This window comes from Tetrao urogallus, assembly GCF_951394365.1.
Source record: "Tetrao urogallus genome assembly, chromosome: 15".
In the NCBI taxonomy this organism is placed as follows: domain Eukaryota; kingdom Metazoa; phylum Chordata; class Aves; order Galliformes; family Phasianidae; genus Tetrao; species Tetrao urogallus.
In genome coordinates, this window is record NC_136828.1 from 3987953 (window position 1) to 4007756 (window position 19804).

At 36.2% G+C, this 19804-nt stretch overlaps 1 protein-coding gene across 8 annotated transcripts in view; it reads left to right on the forward strand.

The window, feature by feature from the left end:
- The window catches only part of RBFOX1 (RNA binding fox-1 homolog 1), a gene marked incomplete at both ends in the record, with an annotated part of 253772 nt that overhangs the window by 37712 nt on the left and 196256 nt on the right, over positions 1-19804 (forward strand). The window lies entirely within an intron of this gene.

A 19804-nucleotide genomic window follows, 5' to 3' on the forward strand; every position in this document is an offset into this window, starting at 1 on the left:
TGTGTGTGTATATATAAGACATAAACACTTACACATGTGTATATATGAGTGATGCACAATGCAGTTGCTCACCACCTGCCAGTTTGGGGTAGCTGTCCCAGTTCCAGTTCTGTCCCTTGCTGGCAGGGCAGCATGAGGAGCTGAAAATCTGAGCTGTCCTTGTTTGTGTGCAGCAATGTTCAACAACAACTAGGCCTTTGGGCTGTAATCAACATTGGTTTTCTCCTAGAGGCAAAACATAGCATCGCATCAGACGCTATGAAGAAAATCAACCATTTCAGCTGAAAGCAGGACACCTGCATCCAAGACTACCTCTGAAGTCAGCAGGAACCAGCTTGTGTACTATGATGGGTTCCAATCACAGTAGCTCCTAAACATCTTCTGACATGTAATAGTCAATTGTAAGAGCACCTTGTTCAGATGAAAACATAAAAGGTATCAGAATCTTTGCATAAATCAATTCTTGCTGAATGTTTTTGGGCAGGGTGGAACCACATTTCTGTAGCAGTTGATCTGAGCTTACTGATCAGGCTTTGCTTTCTATCTCGTGAACCTATTTGGGGTGTCAGTTTGGGAATGGATGAGAAGCACACAGGTCTTCGTAGAAGCGTTCACTACTGGTTGAGGTGCAGTGCAGGCAGTCACTGACTCTTCTCTGGGGTTGTTCTCCATGTAGCTGTTTCAGGATGGTTGAAGCCTGGGAGGGATACAAAGCAAGACAGATGGTTTCCCACAGACTTCCCCTCTAGCTCTTTCATCTTTCATCTAACTATTAATTCATCTGTTTGGATGGATATATTCACGCATGGAACCAAGATGAATAATAATGAGATTTTTAATAACTCCCTACATTTGCATTCCTTGTAACTCTTTACATGGTTCTAGCTGATTAAAATGAATCATTTACATAATTAACATATGGTTATAGTGTTGGCTTTAATATGCTGATTATCTCAGTACTTTTGTCTAGAGTCAATTGGATTCAAACTGTAACAATTGTTTGAAGTGAGAATAGTTTATTCCTGTGAGGGTTGATGAGTATTTGCCATGGGGCCTGATTAGAAATAGCACAACTGTCCAAGAAATTCTTTAATGTAAAGCATGCATTTAAGGGAGAAAAAAAAAATGTCTGTTACATCTGCTGTGTTTAGGTCAGGCCTTACAAATAGCTTTCTGTGGTTAGAGAGACTTCTACCATCAGTTCTGCAGTGAAGTACAAATAAAATAGCAAGTGTATTATTAAGAATGTGTTGGGAAAACCAGAACAGGCCTAATTGTTTCTTATTTTGTTAAGGGTTTTTATTTTTCTTTAAATCAGGTTTAGAAATAATAACAGAATAGGGGGGAAAAAAAAGTGTTGCTTTGTATTTGCCTTCTGTGTCAGGGTAGAATTATGAAAAAAAAAAAAAAAAAAAAAATTATTACCCAAAATGTATTCAGTGTTTCCACATTCTCGGGATTATCTCCCTTTAATACTGAAAGGGAATTAGTTTTTGTTTGTTCTTCTGTTTGCTTCCTATTGGCATATATGTGTACGAAGCATCACTGAAGCAATCACACAATTGGTGGGATGTTTTCCCTATCATGCTATCGCTCTTGATGGTGTGCTTAGCTTCCTAATGCAGAGGCTGCTCAAAAACAGAAAGAATTGTCTTTTTTTTTTTTTTTTTTTTTTTGTGGTTAGGTAACTAACACTTGTGTCAATGAATGCTTTTTGAATGTTCATGAATATTTGAAGCAAATTTGTGTTAATTGCACTACTGTTGTCCACAATTAGTCTGTGGTAGACATGATTAATTGTAAAGAGCCCTGACGTTTATGCATAAAAGGCTTGAGGTCAAACAGAAATGGAGAAAAATGGTTGCTGCAGCACTGGCAGATGGAATGCTAATGCATCTTGATTTGTACTGAGAAAAATGATACTTCTACATCAATAGCAAATAATAGTTTTAGAACTGTGGAATATTCTTCTCCTCCTCTTTGCTTTCCTTTCTCTGTTTAACTTTCTTCCTTCCCACCCCAGGATACCACAGATACTAATTATTTTTACAGTGTAACCTTTAATTGGCTCGGATACTTCTTTGTCAAATGATTTACTGGAAACCTGCATCAAATTGCTAGCTGGGAAAGGGCTATATCGATTTGCTTCTCTGAGGCAAAGTGTAATGGAAACATATTCTGATGATAATTATGCATGCATTTTGAAGGAGGTTTCTTGATTCTGTGTTGGTATATTTCCTGTCAACAAATGAACACCCTGTGTTCCTAGGACACAGGCTGTAACAGCATTGTAGCATGCTTGGTAAGCACGTTGAATAGTAAATAATTCAACAGGTAAGAATTAAAATACTGAGATTCTGTCTTAATAATGTACAGTCCGCATTCATAGTGTCATTACTAGTTTATGAGAGTAGTCCATAGCTATTTGGACCCCCTCCCAGCAAAATAAGTGTAACGTAATGCTGAGCTCAGTATCCTGTAATGCTGTGGCTGAGTCTTCGTGGGTTGCTTATCCTAAGCCTCAGAACTTTGTAAGGACTGTAAGAATCAAGAAGCCCTGATGGATATTCCTTATTAGAAAGCAACTGCAGCTTTCTTTTACCGTAAAATGAAGGTAGACATTGCGTTAACCTAAGGCTGTCTATGCATATGTGATATAGAACAATCAAAGTAAACATCTGTCTTCTTGGAGTAGGGGAGTCATCTTCTAGCTTTTCAGTGTTTGGTTTCTAACTGTGTTCCTTTTGTTAAAATTGACATTAAACTAATTCTGAGTGGGTTTAGGTGGATTCTGTACTCTGGTGAAATTCTGCTGATTTGTACCCAAAGTGAAGATAGTACTTACTATAATGGCTGAAGAGCCATTATAGCACTTTGCCATAAATGATCAAGGTTTTAATAATAATGAAGTCATCTTAAACACATTTCCCTGCCTTCTCAGATTGTCTTAGTTTTACTAATAGAACTTCTGCGGAAGTTAAGCTGAGCCTTTGCAATACTCTTTGTAAGGTTTTCTTTGTTTGTGTAAAAGTTTGTTGAGAGAGAGCTTGACACTACTTAGTAGTCCCTATTTGAAGTGCAGTGAAGTCACTTTTTCTGTCTGTTCTCAAACAAAATACTTTAACAGCTATAACCTAGTTTAAGATTTGTTGTTTTTTTATTATTTTTGGCACTTTGCAACTGACCAGGTTTTTTGTTTATTTACAACCATACAATCATTTGGTACTTTGCATCAGACCAAAACCAAATAAGAAATGTTTGCATGCAACATGTCTTGATGTATTTCTCATATAACTCTCAGTTCATAGAACTGTTTTAATAATAAAACAAAAATACATCTTTGCATCATAAAAAGGCGACATGCTACCAGCTTTGTTTTATATCTTATCCACAAAAATAAACTATGTGACAGAAATCAGCTCTATACGTAAATAGGAGGATACGGTTATTTAGAAATGTAAAATTAAGGGGAATGTTGTGTTCTTTCTTTGAGTACATTTTGAATTGCTCTTTGACATTTGATTCTGTAGCCTGACTCTAGGGTATGGTATTCTTTCAAAGCAGAATATATGGTACTAATCTCCAGTTCTCCTGTAATAAATGCTGGACTGTGGATAGGAGATGGCCAAAAGAGAGTGCCTGGGCAAACCTTAATCTTTAATAAGGTTCAGAACTAGTCTATAACTGTCAAGGAATGACAGAAGAGCAGTGCTTTCAGCTTGCCTGCTCAGAATAGAAAATGGGGTCCTTTGACAAGCCAGAAAGGCTACTTTATTCTTTATTGGGTTTGGGGCTATTATTGTGCCTGTGTTATTTAGTTATTTGACATTTGTGAGTTGTTGGAGCAAAAGGAAGCCCAGTTATTAATGTGAAAGCAAAATTCAAAATGGATTTTTATGCTGAACATACATAGAAACCTCTTCCTGTACACTTGGAAACAAAGCCATACCTGATGCTTAATGGTTGCTGTTTGTAATTCAGAAATATAAAATGTTTTCATGTTAAAAGAAAAAGCAGCTCTTGGAGATAAATGAAGAGCAAAACAAGCAGATATTCAATCTTTCCCAGGTTTTCAACTGGATAAAAAAAAAAACAAAAACAAAAACAATCCAAAAGTTGATGGGGCTGATGTTCCTTTGTATTTAAAAGAAAGCTACTTCAAATATAGCCTATTTGTCTTTCTGAAGTTATGATTTAGATAGGATTGTAAGTGCCAGTGCTGGTGATCTGTGGCATCCAGGTGCTGTGATCTTGTGTTCCAGGTTTTGAACAGCACTTTTAAGGCACTAAAAAGACTTGCTGAAATGTGGTTTGCCTGCTGCTGGGGTGAAGCAATGTGACATCACTGATTATTTTCATATTGACCTGTCAGCCAGATATGAATCCTGTCTGATTTTTCTTAAATTTTCCCTATATACAGTCTCAGAGAAGCATGGTTATAAGTATGTTGAGAGCTGACCAAAATAAAATCTTGCCTGAAACAATGAGTAGTTTTACTTCTGTGGAACACCTTCTTGCTTCATAATTATAACTTCTTTTGAAGCAGTCACACTTGGAATTATCTGACATATTCCTAAAGCAGTTTCTACTAGGAAGCTAGTTTCTAGGCTTTGCTTTTGTGCAGATTTGTGGATGGTCCTCCTAAGGAGTTTACCTGGGAGATCCATGCAGAAAAAAAAACAGCATCTCACAAGTGATCCAGATCCAGAGCCTGTACATCTGGGCTCTAGTATTGCAGAATGATATGAATCTTGAACACATTTAAGTGCTTTTAAATTCATGTTCATACTTGTTCTGCAGGAATGACTGGCAAGGCTGCGTGAAATGAGAACGATTCTCAATAATTCTACTTTGAAGTGAGTAATAGGTACTGTTAAGAAATGTTTCTGTCCCTTAGGCCAAAACTCACTGGTTACCACTGCCTCAAAAGAAGCGGTGATGCTCCGTTTTGCTTTTTACCTGCCAATACTGCACTACAAGAAAAGGGAGGAACTTACTACAGCTTCAGTTCTAGATTATCTTGAGCTTTAACTTTCCTTATGTAGTTGCAAGTTGCAAATGGCAGCTGCAAGTTCTAAAAGAAAAGGCAAATACTGAACGTGTCTTTCCAAGCCAGAAACTTTTTAGGAAACTTCCAGATGATTTTGCAAGCTTGCTTTTATGTCTTTGCTACACCCATGTTGCTGGCTTTTGTCTTGCAGCTTGAAAGCGTTTGTTTTCGATGAGAAAAGTATGTTGCCAGTGTGGTAAATTTATTCTCTTAGGGGTGATTTTGGACACATTGTTGTGTATGTAGTTGTTGGTGGACTTTTTATCTAATCTCATCATCATATTATTAAGTTAGGATCATAGCAATTTAAGTATGGCACTGTGCCATTTCAGACAGATGGGCATGGGCAGACAGCCAAGAATGCATGTTAAGGGCAGAAGACTTTTCAGCAGCCTTGTTTGGAAGTGTGAGTTTCTCAGCCCTTGTTTAGCATGGCTGTATGTTCCCAATCCATTTTTTCCCTTGCTCATATAGTGCTGAAAGGGCAGTATTTTGCCTTGAGAGAGACTGGGCTGGCTCTCAGAGATGAGTGGGGGGTCTTTGCAGAATTTTCTGTAAGGCACCAATAGTCCCAAGGAAGCTTCCATAGGACAGTAAAAATAGTGGGCCAGCTGTCTGCTTGATTCGCCTCTGAGTTTAGTCAATTTGTCCATGAACATTATTTAAATCAGAATAAATAAATATATGATAATGTCATTAATTATTATTTCACAGAGCACGAATATATTCTTTGTATTGGACACTGATTTTTTAACCTGATACAGGCATTAACATTTCTTAATCCTGCCTAAATTAAAGTCTTATTTTCTTTACTCTTGTTCAACGATTACAACAAATTGCTGTAACAAAAACATTTTAATATTTTTCAACATGGCATAATTTAATAGCGTACAAGAGATGTGTGCTTGTGATCAGAAAAAAATTACCAGTCAGTTAAGTCTGGTTTAGCAGCTGGGCATGGTTTGCATTTTAAATATGTCACCATTACTCACAAACATTTAAAGTTTGGTAACAAATGTTTTAATCATTTCATCATTCTGATGATTATGGCTCTACTTGAAAATCAGTCAGTGGTACAACGTTGCATTTGTAAGTAAAACTGGTTTAAAGTGATAATCTGAAGGTAAGACTACACTGTGAGATTTGCCTGGGAGCAAAACTGTGCCTGCGCTCTAAAAACTACAGCTTTAGCTTTTAGAGATCTATGTGTTGACTGTAAAATCTTAGCAAATGAAGTAAGTATTTTTTAAACATCCGTGTATTAGTGCGAGTTTGCTTTCTGTAGTGGCACATACCTAACAGCTGCTTTTTTCCCCTGGTCTCATGCTCTTGTATTGGAGTCAGGTTCATCTTCATTTATCTTGACTTGAAGACTGTGGGTAAACAAGAGAGTAGAGTCATGTGATTGATGACCATGCAGTGGAAAACACGAACTGTGCCTGAAGAAAAGCTTTTAGAGTAATTGTATTACTTCCTCTTATATTCACAAGTTACATTATCCAGAAGACTGCATGTTTTCTTGAGTCTGTTCCTCTGACTTGGTATCTTTTTTGATGTTTTATTTCTTTGCTTCTGTTTTTTGCTGTTGTAGAACTTAAGAGGAGAAAAGAAAATCATATTTAATTTTTCTGTTATTTAAGAGCTTCAGTGATACTGTGACATATCTAACATCATACCAAATTTCATCGTGCAGTTCAGAGAAAATTGGATTCTTTGAGCTATTCTGTTTTAACAGTTACTAAAAGAGCTGAATCAGTTCTTTTCATAATCTTAAAAGAAACTGTAGGAATACAAAATAAATTCCAGATAAGAGATGTGATTTAAGTATAGCTCAACTTCTTTTTCTATAAAATATATAGGCCAGAAGTCCAGAAGGGGCTATTTTAATCAGGTTTGACCTTCAACTTGTAATATCATTATGGAGTCCATCTGTTTTGCTTCAGCAGCCACACTGTATTATGTGCTAGTCTTTTCTTATCACTTAAGTGGTGGAAATGAGGCAATGAAGAACTGTGTCAGATATGTTTCTTGGTGTCTGCATTGTATGTGGATTTATGGACAAAGAACGCACGCTTTGCATGAGTTTGGTATGATCACAATGTTAACATTGGTTTGTTCTAACAAGCAAAATAGGTACAAATGTACGTAACTGAAAAAAATGCGGGAGTATTTTCTCATTAAATTTGATTCCTCTTAAAGCTTGACTAAACTGAAAAAAACGGATGGATTTCTTACTGTTGGGTCCAAATCCACTTCCATTGTTGCCTAATGTGTACATCAGCATTGCTAATGGAGTACTCATAATAATGTAACACCAGAACTTCTCTTACGCTGTATTGAATGGAGTCCACGCAGGAGCTTTATACAGTTGTATCAGCTTACAAAGTACTTTGCCTGTGATTTACTGCCAGACTCTGTGATGATAAATGTACCCTTCCTTCTTCCACCAAGGTGAAGAACAAAAACAGAACTGGAAAACAAATTTTAGCCTGTTTTTGTACAATTTAAATAGTGTTTTTTTGTCCCTTTGCAACAGTAGCCTAGCTTTGCTATCATTATTTTACCTTCTCATCATAGTTAACACGCACTAAATTATATTACATGGGATAATACTGGATTTGTTTCTGACCTAAAAGGATATCTGTAGGGCAGGTTGAGAAACTTACTTAGTTTCCGTAATTAACTGATGTCTCCAATTCCCTCAAAGCGTTCCCGTGCCTCAGATCACTAGATTTTTGGATTTGATTTTCTTCTCATGCATACAGTGTTTGTGTTGACAAGTTAGCTGAGTTAGCTTATGTAGATTATCTTCTTTAAGTAGCAGGACATATTATTCTTGGAATAGAGAAGCATACTTGTTCTTCAGCAGGTGGGTGGAAATGCTCAGAGCGTAGGTAGAGGTTGCTAAGCTAGCAAGGATTTTTCCCCAGATTGTAAGGTGTGGGTTGTTTCTGTCTTGTTTTGATTTGATTTTCTGTACATTAGATAATGTTGAAAGGGACTTTGTAGTTGTCATATGACTGTTCTACACAGTTGAGCCTCTAGATTTTTTTCTGCAAAGATTTGTTGGATTCTGTCTTAGTATCTGATTTAGTCTCCTCTGACCTCTTGCTATAGGAATAATATTAGCTTTGCTTTCTATCACACCACAGAAGTTCAGCTGGTTCATAAAATATACAAACTCAGCAGGGTCTTGGGTACAGAGATGTGATAATCTCACTTGCCTGCTGCAGACCTTAAACGAATTGTGAAATTCTGCCTCTTAGGTGATGATCAGCACTCACGAGGGGGGACTGGAGCAGTATTGGAAACTGCAGTGCTAGTTCTCTGGTTGCACTGTACGTGACTTCTACCTGGGTGTATTTTTTCCTCTCTTTTAATAAACAGAAACTAAATCTCTCCATAGGTCATTTTTTCTGGGCAGCTCTGTCATTATGTTTTGAGCTTTGGATGCTCTTTCACTACATCTTTATCTCTGTGCAGCTCCATGAGGAAGAGGAGGCATTTCTTTCCTTTTTTTCCTCTTTTAAAGATTACAAGTAGAGCTTCATTGAGTTAGCACTTCTAGCAGCACCTAGGGATTAGTGTTATCTCTAGAATTGTAATATATGGGCTGATATTGTATCACGTCCTCTGTAACGTGTGACTGTAAAGGGAATTCCATCATCCTGTGAATTTTCTGCTGATTTCAGCCTTTTTGCTATGTGTTTTCCCACTGTATTTTCCTTCGGAGGTGGGAAGGATAGATTGAGGTGATCTGAATGAGTGACTCTAAGAAGTCTGTGTAGAAAATGCCAATCAGCAATTTAGTCTGCAGATTCATGCAAACCATGTAGTAAACGGTCAATTATAATATTAAAAAGTGAAACATAGCATTTTTTCTGTGATTACTGCCCATGCTTAAGATGATTTTAACTTCATAGCCAGTTCTCAGAATAACTACTACTTACTTAATATATTTGACCTAATGCCCAAATGCGGCAACTTTATGAATTATGTATGATTCTCCTGAATAGAAAGCTGTGTGTTTTGGCTTTATTAAATCATCTCTGATTTGATTATCTTCATTATATCATGCAGCAAGTTAATTTCTTCTGAAATTATTGTTCAGACTTCAGAATTAAAAGGTGCAAATTAAATTGTATAGTTCCCCTCTTTTCTTCATTATGATGCAGATGAATAACGTACTGAGTTTTAGAAGTCCAAACACTATTGTAATGTAGCTCGCTTGTACCTCAACAGTAAAAAATGAACACTTTTACTTTCTGGACCCTGCATTGTCTCTTCAGAGAGAGCATATTTCCAGACCCAACAAAAGCAGCAGCGGTAGTTAATGAGGAGTTTTTGTGTATTTCAACAGGTCAGTTAGTAATACAGTGATGGTTTCCTAAGATACGTGAATCACAACATTGCCCACTAATAACGTGATGACTCGCTTAAAAATCATGATGTTACTATGTTAACAGTTACTGCTGCCATATAGAAGCAAGTACTCATTTAAATTTTCAAAGCAATCTGTAGAGCACATGTTTTTCTAGAAGGTGAATGTCTGCAGTTTGTGTGATACGTGTGGGAAAAGTTGATGAATGCATGGAGAGCAAAGACATGGCTTTTGTTCCTTGTGCTCTTTAGAGCTCAGGTGTCTGCCTTACTGTTGACCAAATGATCAACATAAACACTCCTAAATGTCAAGTAAACCCAAGTATGAGATGTATTCTTCATGGTTTCATAATTAATATGAAGTTCTGGCTGAAATGTTATGTGTAAGTTGGTATGGCTGGGAGACACATTGGGGAAGAGCTTTTTGTATGCTGTAGAGTTGCTTTATATCAGTTCAAGAACTGTTTTAAGCTTGTGTATGGAATCATCCAAACTGCAGCCCAGAATTCTAAATCAGCTCCCACATATATAACAGTACTGTTGCAGAAAGGACAAATTTAAATGATAGATGGCATGTGTTGTTATACTAACGCCTGAGGCTTTTCAGTATGGTACAGCAGAGGGTTTCTCCTTGTTTATTTAAAGTAAAATGAAATTTGCTCCATTCATAATTTCTTTATTGTAGAAAGTGAAAAACAGCACTAATTTCTTTGCAAGATTTTGCCTTTTCTATGTTCCTCCTGCTGCCATCTTTGTTAGCACTTTTTTGTGTGTGTTCAGATGTTATGCAGGAACAACTTCTTGGATCCTTAGATTCTAGTTTAAATACATTCATATGGTTTGATAGGAGTAATATCTCTATTTTTGCTACCGTCTAGTACAGAGGAATAGTATCTCTGTTTTTGCTGGAGTCTGGTGTAGATTTGGTATTCAAATACACAGTGTTCTTTAAAAAGATGGATAAAACATTTTCCTTGTGAAGTGTCCTCCATACAGCTGTCTTCAGAAATGTACGGCTACCATTAAATAGTACTCTGCTGGAGAAACGATGCTTACTCTGCAAAATGATACTTAAGTGACCTCACAATGGATGTGTTTATAATTCAGCAGGAAATGTCTTTAAGGAAGACATTCTCTTTCTTAATTTTCAGTCAGTCTGATGGATGCCTTGATTTAGGACTGCGGTAGAGGATTCTCTGGGTAGAAAAATAATTGCTGAATAGAGATAAATTTTGTTATAAATTTTTAAATTAGGCATGGAAACTATGAATGGACTTCTGCAAATCAAGTAGTTCTAGCTTCATTGGAATCAGCGTAATTGTGTCAATGCGAGCTGAATCTATTTACTCAAGATCATATTGCTAAATACTTACAGTTTTCCTATTGTTTTTCTAATTTATCATAGCTGTACTCTTGGATGACGAAGATAAGTTTTATGTTCCATGTATTCTTTTTTGTTACATGGGCTAAAATATTCTTTCTTCAAAGAAAACAATATATTTGAATGAGAGCTAATTACCTCTTTTTTTATTCCAAGTGACAAAAGCTAATACATCACACTTAGCCACTGAGAACTCCATTTCAGTAAACTAATTAAACTAATCCTATCTCTACTCATTATTCTCAGTTCTGCTAAATATTTTAACAGCATAGATTTATTTCATTACATAAATTATATCATACTTAAAGAAAACAGTTTGCATAATGGTGTATTTGCATTCCCAAGGGTTTATTTCAGGTTTTTTGAATTCAGACCTCAAGTTTCAGTTGAAATAATATTGTTTGCGTTATTTAGGGTGGTAATTCTTCTTAATTATTACTAATTATCTAGAATGATGTATAGCTTTAATTAAATGTAAGTGCTTGGCTTTCTTGTTAACGTATATTAAGCACTGACAGTTCTCCTGTCTATAGATAATATAATGCTAGAAAGCAGTGATATTTCCTACAGTTTATAGCCTGTGAATTCACAGCACAATGGATGATTAATTTACTAATTACATGAAAAAAGTTGCTTTTTGATTGTTACTGATTATAAAATGTAAAGTTCACATGCTTATTGACATTTCTTAAACTACATAAGTAAAATGAAAATGTGTACAAATGATGAAACAGGAATACGCTGAATGCAAAGGACTTCAGAGCATTGCTGAGAAGCTGTAACGAAATGATGCATAAGTAGCACTTCAGACTAAAGTGGTGCAGACATGTAATGCAATTAAGCCGAAGAGCTGTAAGCCTCCCAAGTCTCTTAAGTTTAGTTTAGGTATTTTTACTTAAGATACATGCTTTTCATGATGATAAAACAAAAGCAATATAGGTGATAAATAATTCATCTGAATGAATTTACAGTCCGTGATTCACATGGGCTGTATAGAGGATTCATAATTGTAATGATTTTTGAAAAACCACTTATATCACAGAAGTAATGGTTTCTAATTTTACTCCCAGGTTTTGTACTATTATCTGGAATGTATACACTTTGTCACTGTTACTGGGTTTATTGGAGTGCTGATATTCATGAGCCGTAAGTTTTAGGAAATCCTCACATGAAAGGAGTCAGTTGTGGCTGGTTCTAATTTCCTGGTCTCTTAAGAAGGAAAGGCAGGCAGACAGCTGATGGACGATTTGCAAACTGTTTTATCCTAAGTGCTGTTGTGTAATTTTTTTTTTTTACTTTCCTAAATTAATAATGAGTTGCAATGACAAAGGTGCTTGTTAGGGAAGAGGTTGCAGGTTATGGTGCTTTTAACCTTCGTCATGCTTCTTCATGCTTCTTGAGTGCCGCTGATAGTGATATAAAATCAGTAGCATAATCGGTGACCTGCATGCAGTAAGCTTGCTGCTCACGTACGAGATCCTCCTGGCTGGCTGTCACAGTATCAAGCAATGCTCTGTGGCAGGAGCCATAAAATGTGGGATGAGTTTGGAAACCAAATTGCAGATCTTCTTGTGTGGGTATTTCATTCTGATCAGAGTTAGGAGCTTGCTGATGAAGCAAACCTGTGATACCACTGCAGCTGAGTGTTTGGCAAATGTCTGTTAAAACTACCTGTAAGACTCCTCTGGTTTTAAATGCTGACCAGATATTCGGGACCTCACTGTGAGGTTAGAGCTTGCTCTTGCAAACAGCTGAGCAGCGTGGTGAGAAGCTGAATTGAGGCTCCTTCTGTTGAAACTGGAGCAGGAGGGAAGGTATGCCAGGGTGAATCTGTAGAAAGTGGAGTGAAAAAAAAAATCTGGTAGAACTTTGTTTTATATATATATATATATATATATATAATGCTAGCAAACATTATTTTGGAAAGCATTTGATCTGAATCACTCTTAGAAAGTGGGATTTTACACTTTGGTCTGTCTGTCAGGTATATCATATTGATTTGAAGTTTTTCTTATAACCTTTCCCTATTTACACTGACTTGCTTACTAGCAGTAATTGACCACGAGTTATACAGACTCCTACATATCCTTCCTGAAGAATACAGTAAGCCACATGTGTTTGTAATCTCATGTGGTTTGTTAGTCAGTGAGATGCGTTTGTGATTGATATTGCTTGTATAATAGCTGCTTAATGATAGTTTTATGATTGATCAGAAGATCTCAGAGAAACATAAGTATTTCATAGAACTGCTTAAAATTTAAAATTATTAAGGTGATGAAAATCACGTTGAATGTTCAGAAATTGCTGGTAGACCCCAAATGTCATCATATCAGTTTGCCCTTCCATTCTAGTAGTACAGTATTGACGGTATTGATTAGAATTATAATAGTATAATAATTGACAAAGGGCAACATTTTATATGGTCTGAAGAGCAGATCTTTCAATTCTCTAGGTCATCATAGCTGACCTGAAAGATTTGAGCTCAAGTACTAAATGTACATAATTTAAATCCCTTTACTAAATTTACTGAGAACTGTCCAAGAATTTTCCTAAGTTACAAGCAATCCCAAGCTGCAGATGGGCAAAGATAGGTATAAAGAGGAAGAGCACCATCCTTAATCTATCGCTCTTCCCTTCAAAAACTAGCAAAAAAAATCCTTCTCTTTTTTTTCTTAAGTTTTTGGTTTCAGGGCTTCACTGTTTACTGTTTTTCTTTGGTCCATACACAGCTTCTGCACTAATCATTACTCTGCAGTTATCATGTATAAATTTTTGATGAGGTATCTGCCATAAGGAATGAAAGGTATATTTATTAGATTTGTGAAAGGCACAATTACAGAATTCTGACCAGAGAAGGATCAAGATGTATAAAGAAAAGACTGGACTTCAAAAAGTCTGGAATAGTAAAAATTACTAATGCAGACTGCTAATATAACCTTTGTGATCCAGTAGTTAGTGACAAAGTTTTACGTTACAAAGTGAGATCCCATCAGTTAGAAGTAATGTGGATGAAACACCGTGTGTGCTATGTGGAAACAGAATGTGCGTGTGGTTTCAGATATCTAAGAAAAAAAAAATAACATGAGACATAAAAACCTTATAAAGAGATGCAATAAGCATTTCCGCAATATTGAGTGCAAACATGGCTTTTCATGATCATGAGGAATGTATGCAAAATGCGGTAGTTGTTGACAAGAATACTGTAGGGATAAGGGGGATGGAGGATGATATTGTTAGAAAAGAGCTTGCCTTGTTTAGTCAAGCAACAACAGCCATCAAAAGAAAACCCCACAAACAAAAAAATCTTGAGAAGAGGAAGTATGTTTCCTGGACGCCTAACTGTGTGACCTGGTTTAGGGAACCTGCTTTGGCAGGGGGGTTGGTCTCAATGATCTCTGGAGGTCCCTTCCAACCCCTGCAATTCTGTGATTCTGTGATTCTTTCATTGTATTTTGAGTTAAGCAGTTTAAAATGCTGTCCATGCTATTGTTAAAAAGTTATATTGGCAGAGATATGCTGTCCATCGTAATTTGAGGGGAAATAGTAAAGAACCTTTAAATAGCCGGATTAGTGAAGCTCACATCAGCAAGTAACAGGAGTTCAGGTTCAGTAGGGAGTGGGGGAAATGAGATAATTACCAAATTTTAAGAGAGAGTAATAAACTGAAGTTTATTAGTGCGAATTAGTCCATGTGTTGGACTCACTGATTTAGGAATTACCTTCAATTTCTGCTTTCTTTCCAAGAAAAGTCAAAGTCACAGATGCTCTGGCACTTTCTGCTGCCAAAATCCCTGCAGTTGATGGGATTAACCTGCTAAATTTGTGCAGGAATAATAGGAAATGCATTTTCTCATCCACATTCACTAAAGCACGCTTGTTACTACCTTTCCTTGGTATAGTGATACTTCTCCTGAACCTTATCTTTTATGCATGGGAAAATCTTACTTTGAAATTTACACCATGTGGATGATCAGTGGCTTCAAGTCTTTGAAGATACACCAGTTAGTTTGTGATGCTGACTGTGAGGTTTAGGGTTCTGTGCAAATACAAATAGCCCATCTTATTATGTGATGGAGGAATCAAATTTTGTATCAGTATAAAACAAAATGACAGACTGTGCCGAGTTGCTTTATTTCAGGGGAGGGTTAATTGGAAATGCAGCTGACACAATGTGTGTTGAGGTGGAAAAAAATAACAGAAGTGACCGCAGTCATTGAATGCAGTCCACATGTTTATCATTTTTTCATTTTCTTAAGCATTTAGGTACAACTGAACTGACAGAGTGTGCAGCAAATGGATATTTTCTACATCTTCTTGCACATGCTGTCAAATTCATATATTTTTAAAATTGCTAATAAGTGCAGAGAAAAAGAATGATGTATTCTGAAACTATACTAATTGTCAAATATCACGCTATATTAAGACCATTCTGCTGCGTGCAGAATCAACTGCACGTATAAATTTTTCACATTTAATACCATACTTGTAATTAACTTTTCAAGAACGCATTGTGCACAAAAAATTAATTTCAGAATTAAAATCTCAGTCAAGAAATGGCTCGACGCCTCTTTTGTCATAGGAGTTAAAGCTCTGTATAGCTGTGTGCTTACATTTTTAATGAGTGCATCAGTGAATTAATACTATTTTCAAAAGTACAGCACGGTCCACTGAAAATACAGCAACTCCAGGCCAAATGTAAGACTTATAGTTCTATGTGTGCAAGCATTGTCATTACTGTCATAAATTACTGTCATAAACAGAAAAAATCCAACCTGACTCCATTTCACCTTCAAGATTCTGTAGAATCACATTTGATAATATTCATTCACAAAGCCTTTTTGTAATTTTAAATAAAGTTCCAGTGAGAAGGAACCCCGGGACTTAGCCTTGTGTAGATATATTTTCATATCCTTGTGTTATTTCCAGTGGTCCTGAAGTTATCCTGCACAACAGATCCTTTGCATTGCCCACCTTGTGTTTTTTGAACAACTTGTCCTGTTAAGCCATCAGCTACGTAAGCATTTTAAACTGTCATTCAAGTTGCATAGTATAGTGCCCTAGATATTTTATATGAACTGAAAGCACTCTACCATATTTATTTTCATTAGCACATCTAAATATATATTATGATATACATATATATATGAACTATATATTCATTATATCTAAATCTTAGAAGGCAAGGAGCATTTCTTTGTGTCACATGTTGAGATGTTTGTAGGCATACAAGCAAAAGGTTGAAGTACAGCTAGAGATATTCAGGAATTAATAGTTGCTTCCATTTGGGGCTTCAAACTAAGAAATCACTGGTATTTTAAGTGATTCTGTGGCATTAGCTCATTTAAATCATTCTTAAGGATACAAATATACAAAGTACAAAGACACTTGGATGCAAAAGGATTTCTTACATTCGTTTTTTTAACATTTGTGACCACTTCCAGCAGTCTAACTACATTCTTCCTAGAGAAAGCATTGCCTAACACACACTTTTAGTCTCTGTTTTGAACTGCAGATAGGAATTCCCTTTACAGAAAGCATTTGAATCTCAGAGGTGGTTCACTTTTCTGCTTTTTTCTGGCTTTTTACTAAACTGATACTATGAGGTTCTGGGATATGTCTATGCAAAATTGTTGTTTCTTCATTTCAGTTGGATTAGTCTCAACTTTCTCTTGGCCATCATACACAATTTGCCATGTGGAGTGGTAGCCAAGAAGGAATTAAAGGTTTTCATTATTTACCTTGGTTAAAGTGCAAGTGAATGTTTTGGTCACTTTGTAGTATGTTGTAACATAGTATATTTTAACTTAATTTTTAGAATGATTCTTGACTTTCAGATGCATTTGAAAATTAAGAGTATGCTGTGGGATTAGAAAGAACCACAGGAAAAAAATATAATTACAGAAATGGGACCTAATGTCAAATCAGTTGCAGTTCCACTACAAAATGAGTGAAGATTCTGTAGGAAGGAGTACATAACGAGTGCCAAATGGCAGTGTCTCTTTGTCATGCCTAATTAATTTAGCATTGCTGTCTATGGAGAAATCAGATTTGTCATTTCTGAACACTCTGTTGTCTGTTGGGTTGAAGTGAAGGTTTCCCATCAAACAAATAAATTACAGTTTGCATGGAAACAAGCATTACCTCAAAAAAAAACAACCCCCCTCCCCCCCAAAAAAAACAAGAAAGGGGGGGAAGCAGAACTTTGCAGTCCGTAGTACTTTCCATTTAAATGTTGACAACTCCCTTAGCAGTGGGCCCTCTTGTTTCTAGCCTAGTTTTTTTCTTAAATTTCTAAGCAGGAAGTGACTAAAGCCACTATAGTGATGTAGTGCTGTAGTCAATTGAAATGCATTTTATTTTGTGGCACTTAAAATTGTTGCAGCATTTTCCCTAACTAATCCACTTGCACTTAAGCAAATTTCACAGTATTGAGGCAAGTCCAGCATGTATGGGTAACAAAGTCATTACAACGTAGAATATCAAGCTGAACAAAGTCGGCATCTCGGACTACGTGGAAAATTCATATGTACCATTTGAAATTATCATCAGACTGATGTATAATATCTCTCTGGACAACAATGCAGGACTATTTTAATTTTAGTCCTTTTTTTGGTATTACTGTTTTAATCTCATGCATCTTTCACCTCTGTCCATGACATTTTTGTTAGTGTGACCTGAAATCTGTACATTTTTCCTAATAAAGCTGGTACTGAATTAAAATGTTAGCTATTAATTATTGTACTGTCAAAAATTGTTGTGTCCAATTAAAGAATTGAAGAATGATGCTACTATTTTAATAATTAGATGATTATATAGCGAAGTGATAGTCAAATCTGTTTTGGGGCAGGACAGTCCTTATAGGATGACTTGGTCTACTGATGTTATTAATAGGGGGTTTTCATCTATCCATATAGTTGCTGGAACGTTACAAGGAGCTGCAGCTTCAAAATGAAGCTATTTATTGATCGGAACTGATTTTTTTTTTCCCTTGACTCTGTGCCCTATCTGTGAAGTAAAAGTGCTGACTGCCGCACACTGCTGATTGCAGATTTTTTGACAGCAAAGACCTGACTCTTCCCTAATCCATGTAGCTCTATTGTACAAATTACAAAGCTTATGTGACAGACCTGTTCTGTATTCCAAGAACTGCAACATACCTGTCATCAGATAGAAGGAAGAATGCACAAGTCATCACTTTACTTTGGAGGCAGAACAGATGATTGAAATTATTTCTTACTGCTAACTAATTCCCCTTTTAGTAGAGATAAGCTGCTTTGTTCAGCTGTAAATGAAACATTAGGGTATTAGCTGTCAAGCCAGAAGTATTGGAGCAGCGAAGATTTTATCGGCAGTAGTAACATTTTGGGCAATAAATTGTTTTGTTGGGCAGAATACTAATCTTCAGAGGTATGGAGAAACAAAGCTCATTAAGGTAAATGCTTAAAGCAAGCAGAAATGGAAAAAAAAAAAAAAAAAAAAAAAGGCAAAGACAAAGGCTTATTACCTGTGTTTTGGGGATAGAAGAAACATTTGCACTTTCATATCTGTGTAGCAGTGAAGAATTATGTGCTGCTGTTATTAAAAAGATGCACTTTGTTGTCTTGTAGAATGCTTTCTGAATATATCCAAGGGACAAATGTGTTCTGAAATATCAACAGCGAGCTTTAGTAAGTGACAGGGTTTTGGAAATTGTTTGATTTTCCTTTGGGTAAAATCAGGTATCTGCACATTGTCCTGTATCTAGCGTTCATCAGATTTATAGGCTAGCATTAGTTTTATTTTCTTGATTTCTAAAACAGTGCTAATAGAAGGTATGTACTGTGTAAGAGTAGCATATTATCGCTATTCTTATTAAAATGAAATTGTAGAATTTTGCACTATGAACTCATCCGGAGGGTACTCTCAGTCAGAGTTATATTTGAGCTAAATTTCAGCTCATTAAGACAAAACCAAAACAAAACAACTCTTCTATTATCATGACCAGCAATGAACAAGCACTTGAATGTAATCTTCCAAGATATGTGAATTGGCTTTTAAATGGTTTAGACTACTGCACCATGCTGTGAATTTGCCAAAGCTGAACTGTGGTATCCAAGTATGAAGTGTTAATGGGACAGCAACTTCAAGAGTCATTCTCGTGAGGGCGCTTGCCCAGCCTCATATATTGCTTGACAAAGTTGATGTTTATTTTATTAACTGTTTTTGTAAGTCTCATGTATTCCCAGTTAGATGTGAGAATTTAAAAGAAAAGGTCTGCTGTGAAGATGAGTTTAAGAAGCTGTTAATCAGAAAATACTCAAAATAGTTTTAATAATCAAGTACTTAAGGCTTCAGGTATGGTTTTATTTTTATATTTTTTTTATTAAGAAGAAGATGATAAATGAATTTATATGCATACATAACTGTATGATTCGTGTAGTCTTAGGAAAAAGCCATGCAGGCTTCCCAGAAGCCTTCAGTTTTAAAAACTAGGTGCACATATGCTCACAGAAGACAGTTGTGCAGATATCTAGAAAATATTCAGGGATTTCCTTGCTGCCTATCAGCGAGAAGGAAACTGTTTTCCTGTGAATGTGTGCAATAGAAACCATAGATTTCAGTGGCTCATGCAGCCGCAGCTGAAGCTATGAAGCTGAATTAATTCTTGACATCGCATCAGGGAAGCCACAACTAAATCTGGGCTACATGCCTTGTTCTTTGCTTTCATGTGAATGGAAAAACAGAAATGCCAAGTCTGTATCTCATATATAGATGAAGAAGATTCCTTCTTGGATTGCTTGATGTTAAAAGGTATCTCTAGAATCACAGAATGCTTTTCAAAATGTATTTAAAAGACAGTAATAGAAATTTGACATGCCCTAAATATAACCTGTGTGTCCCTGACAGTATAGTCTTTGTATTCAGGGTGCTTTTAGGGCTGTAGCAGTTCAGGAGTATTTGGATGAAGGCGTAAGTGGTTGAAAGTGGGCATCAGCAGCTAGTATGAAATAGCT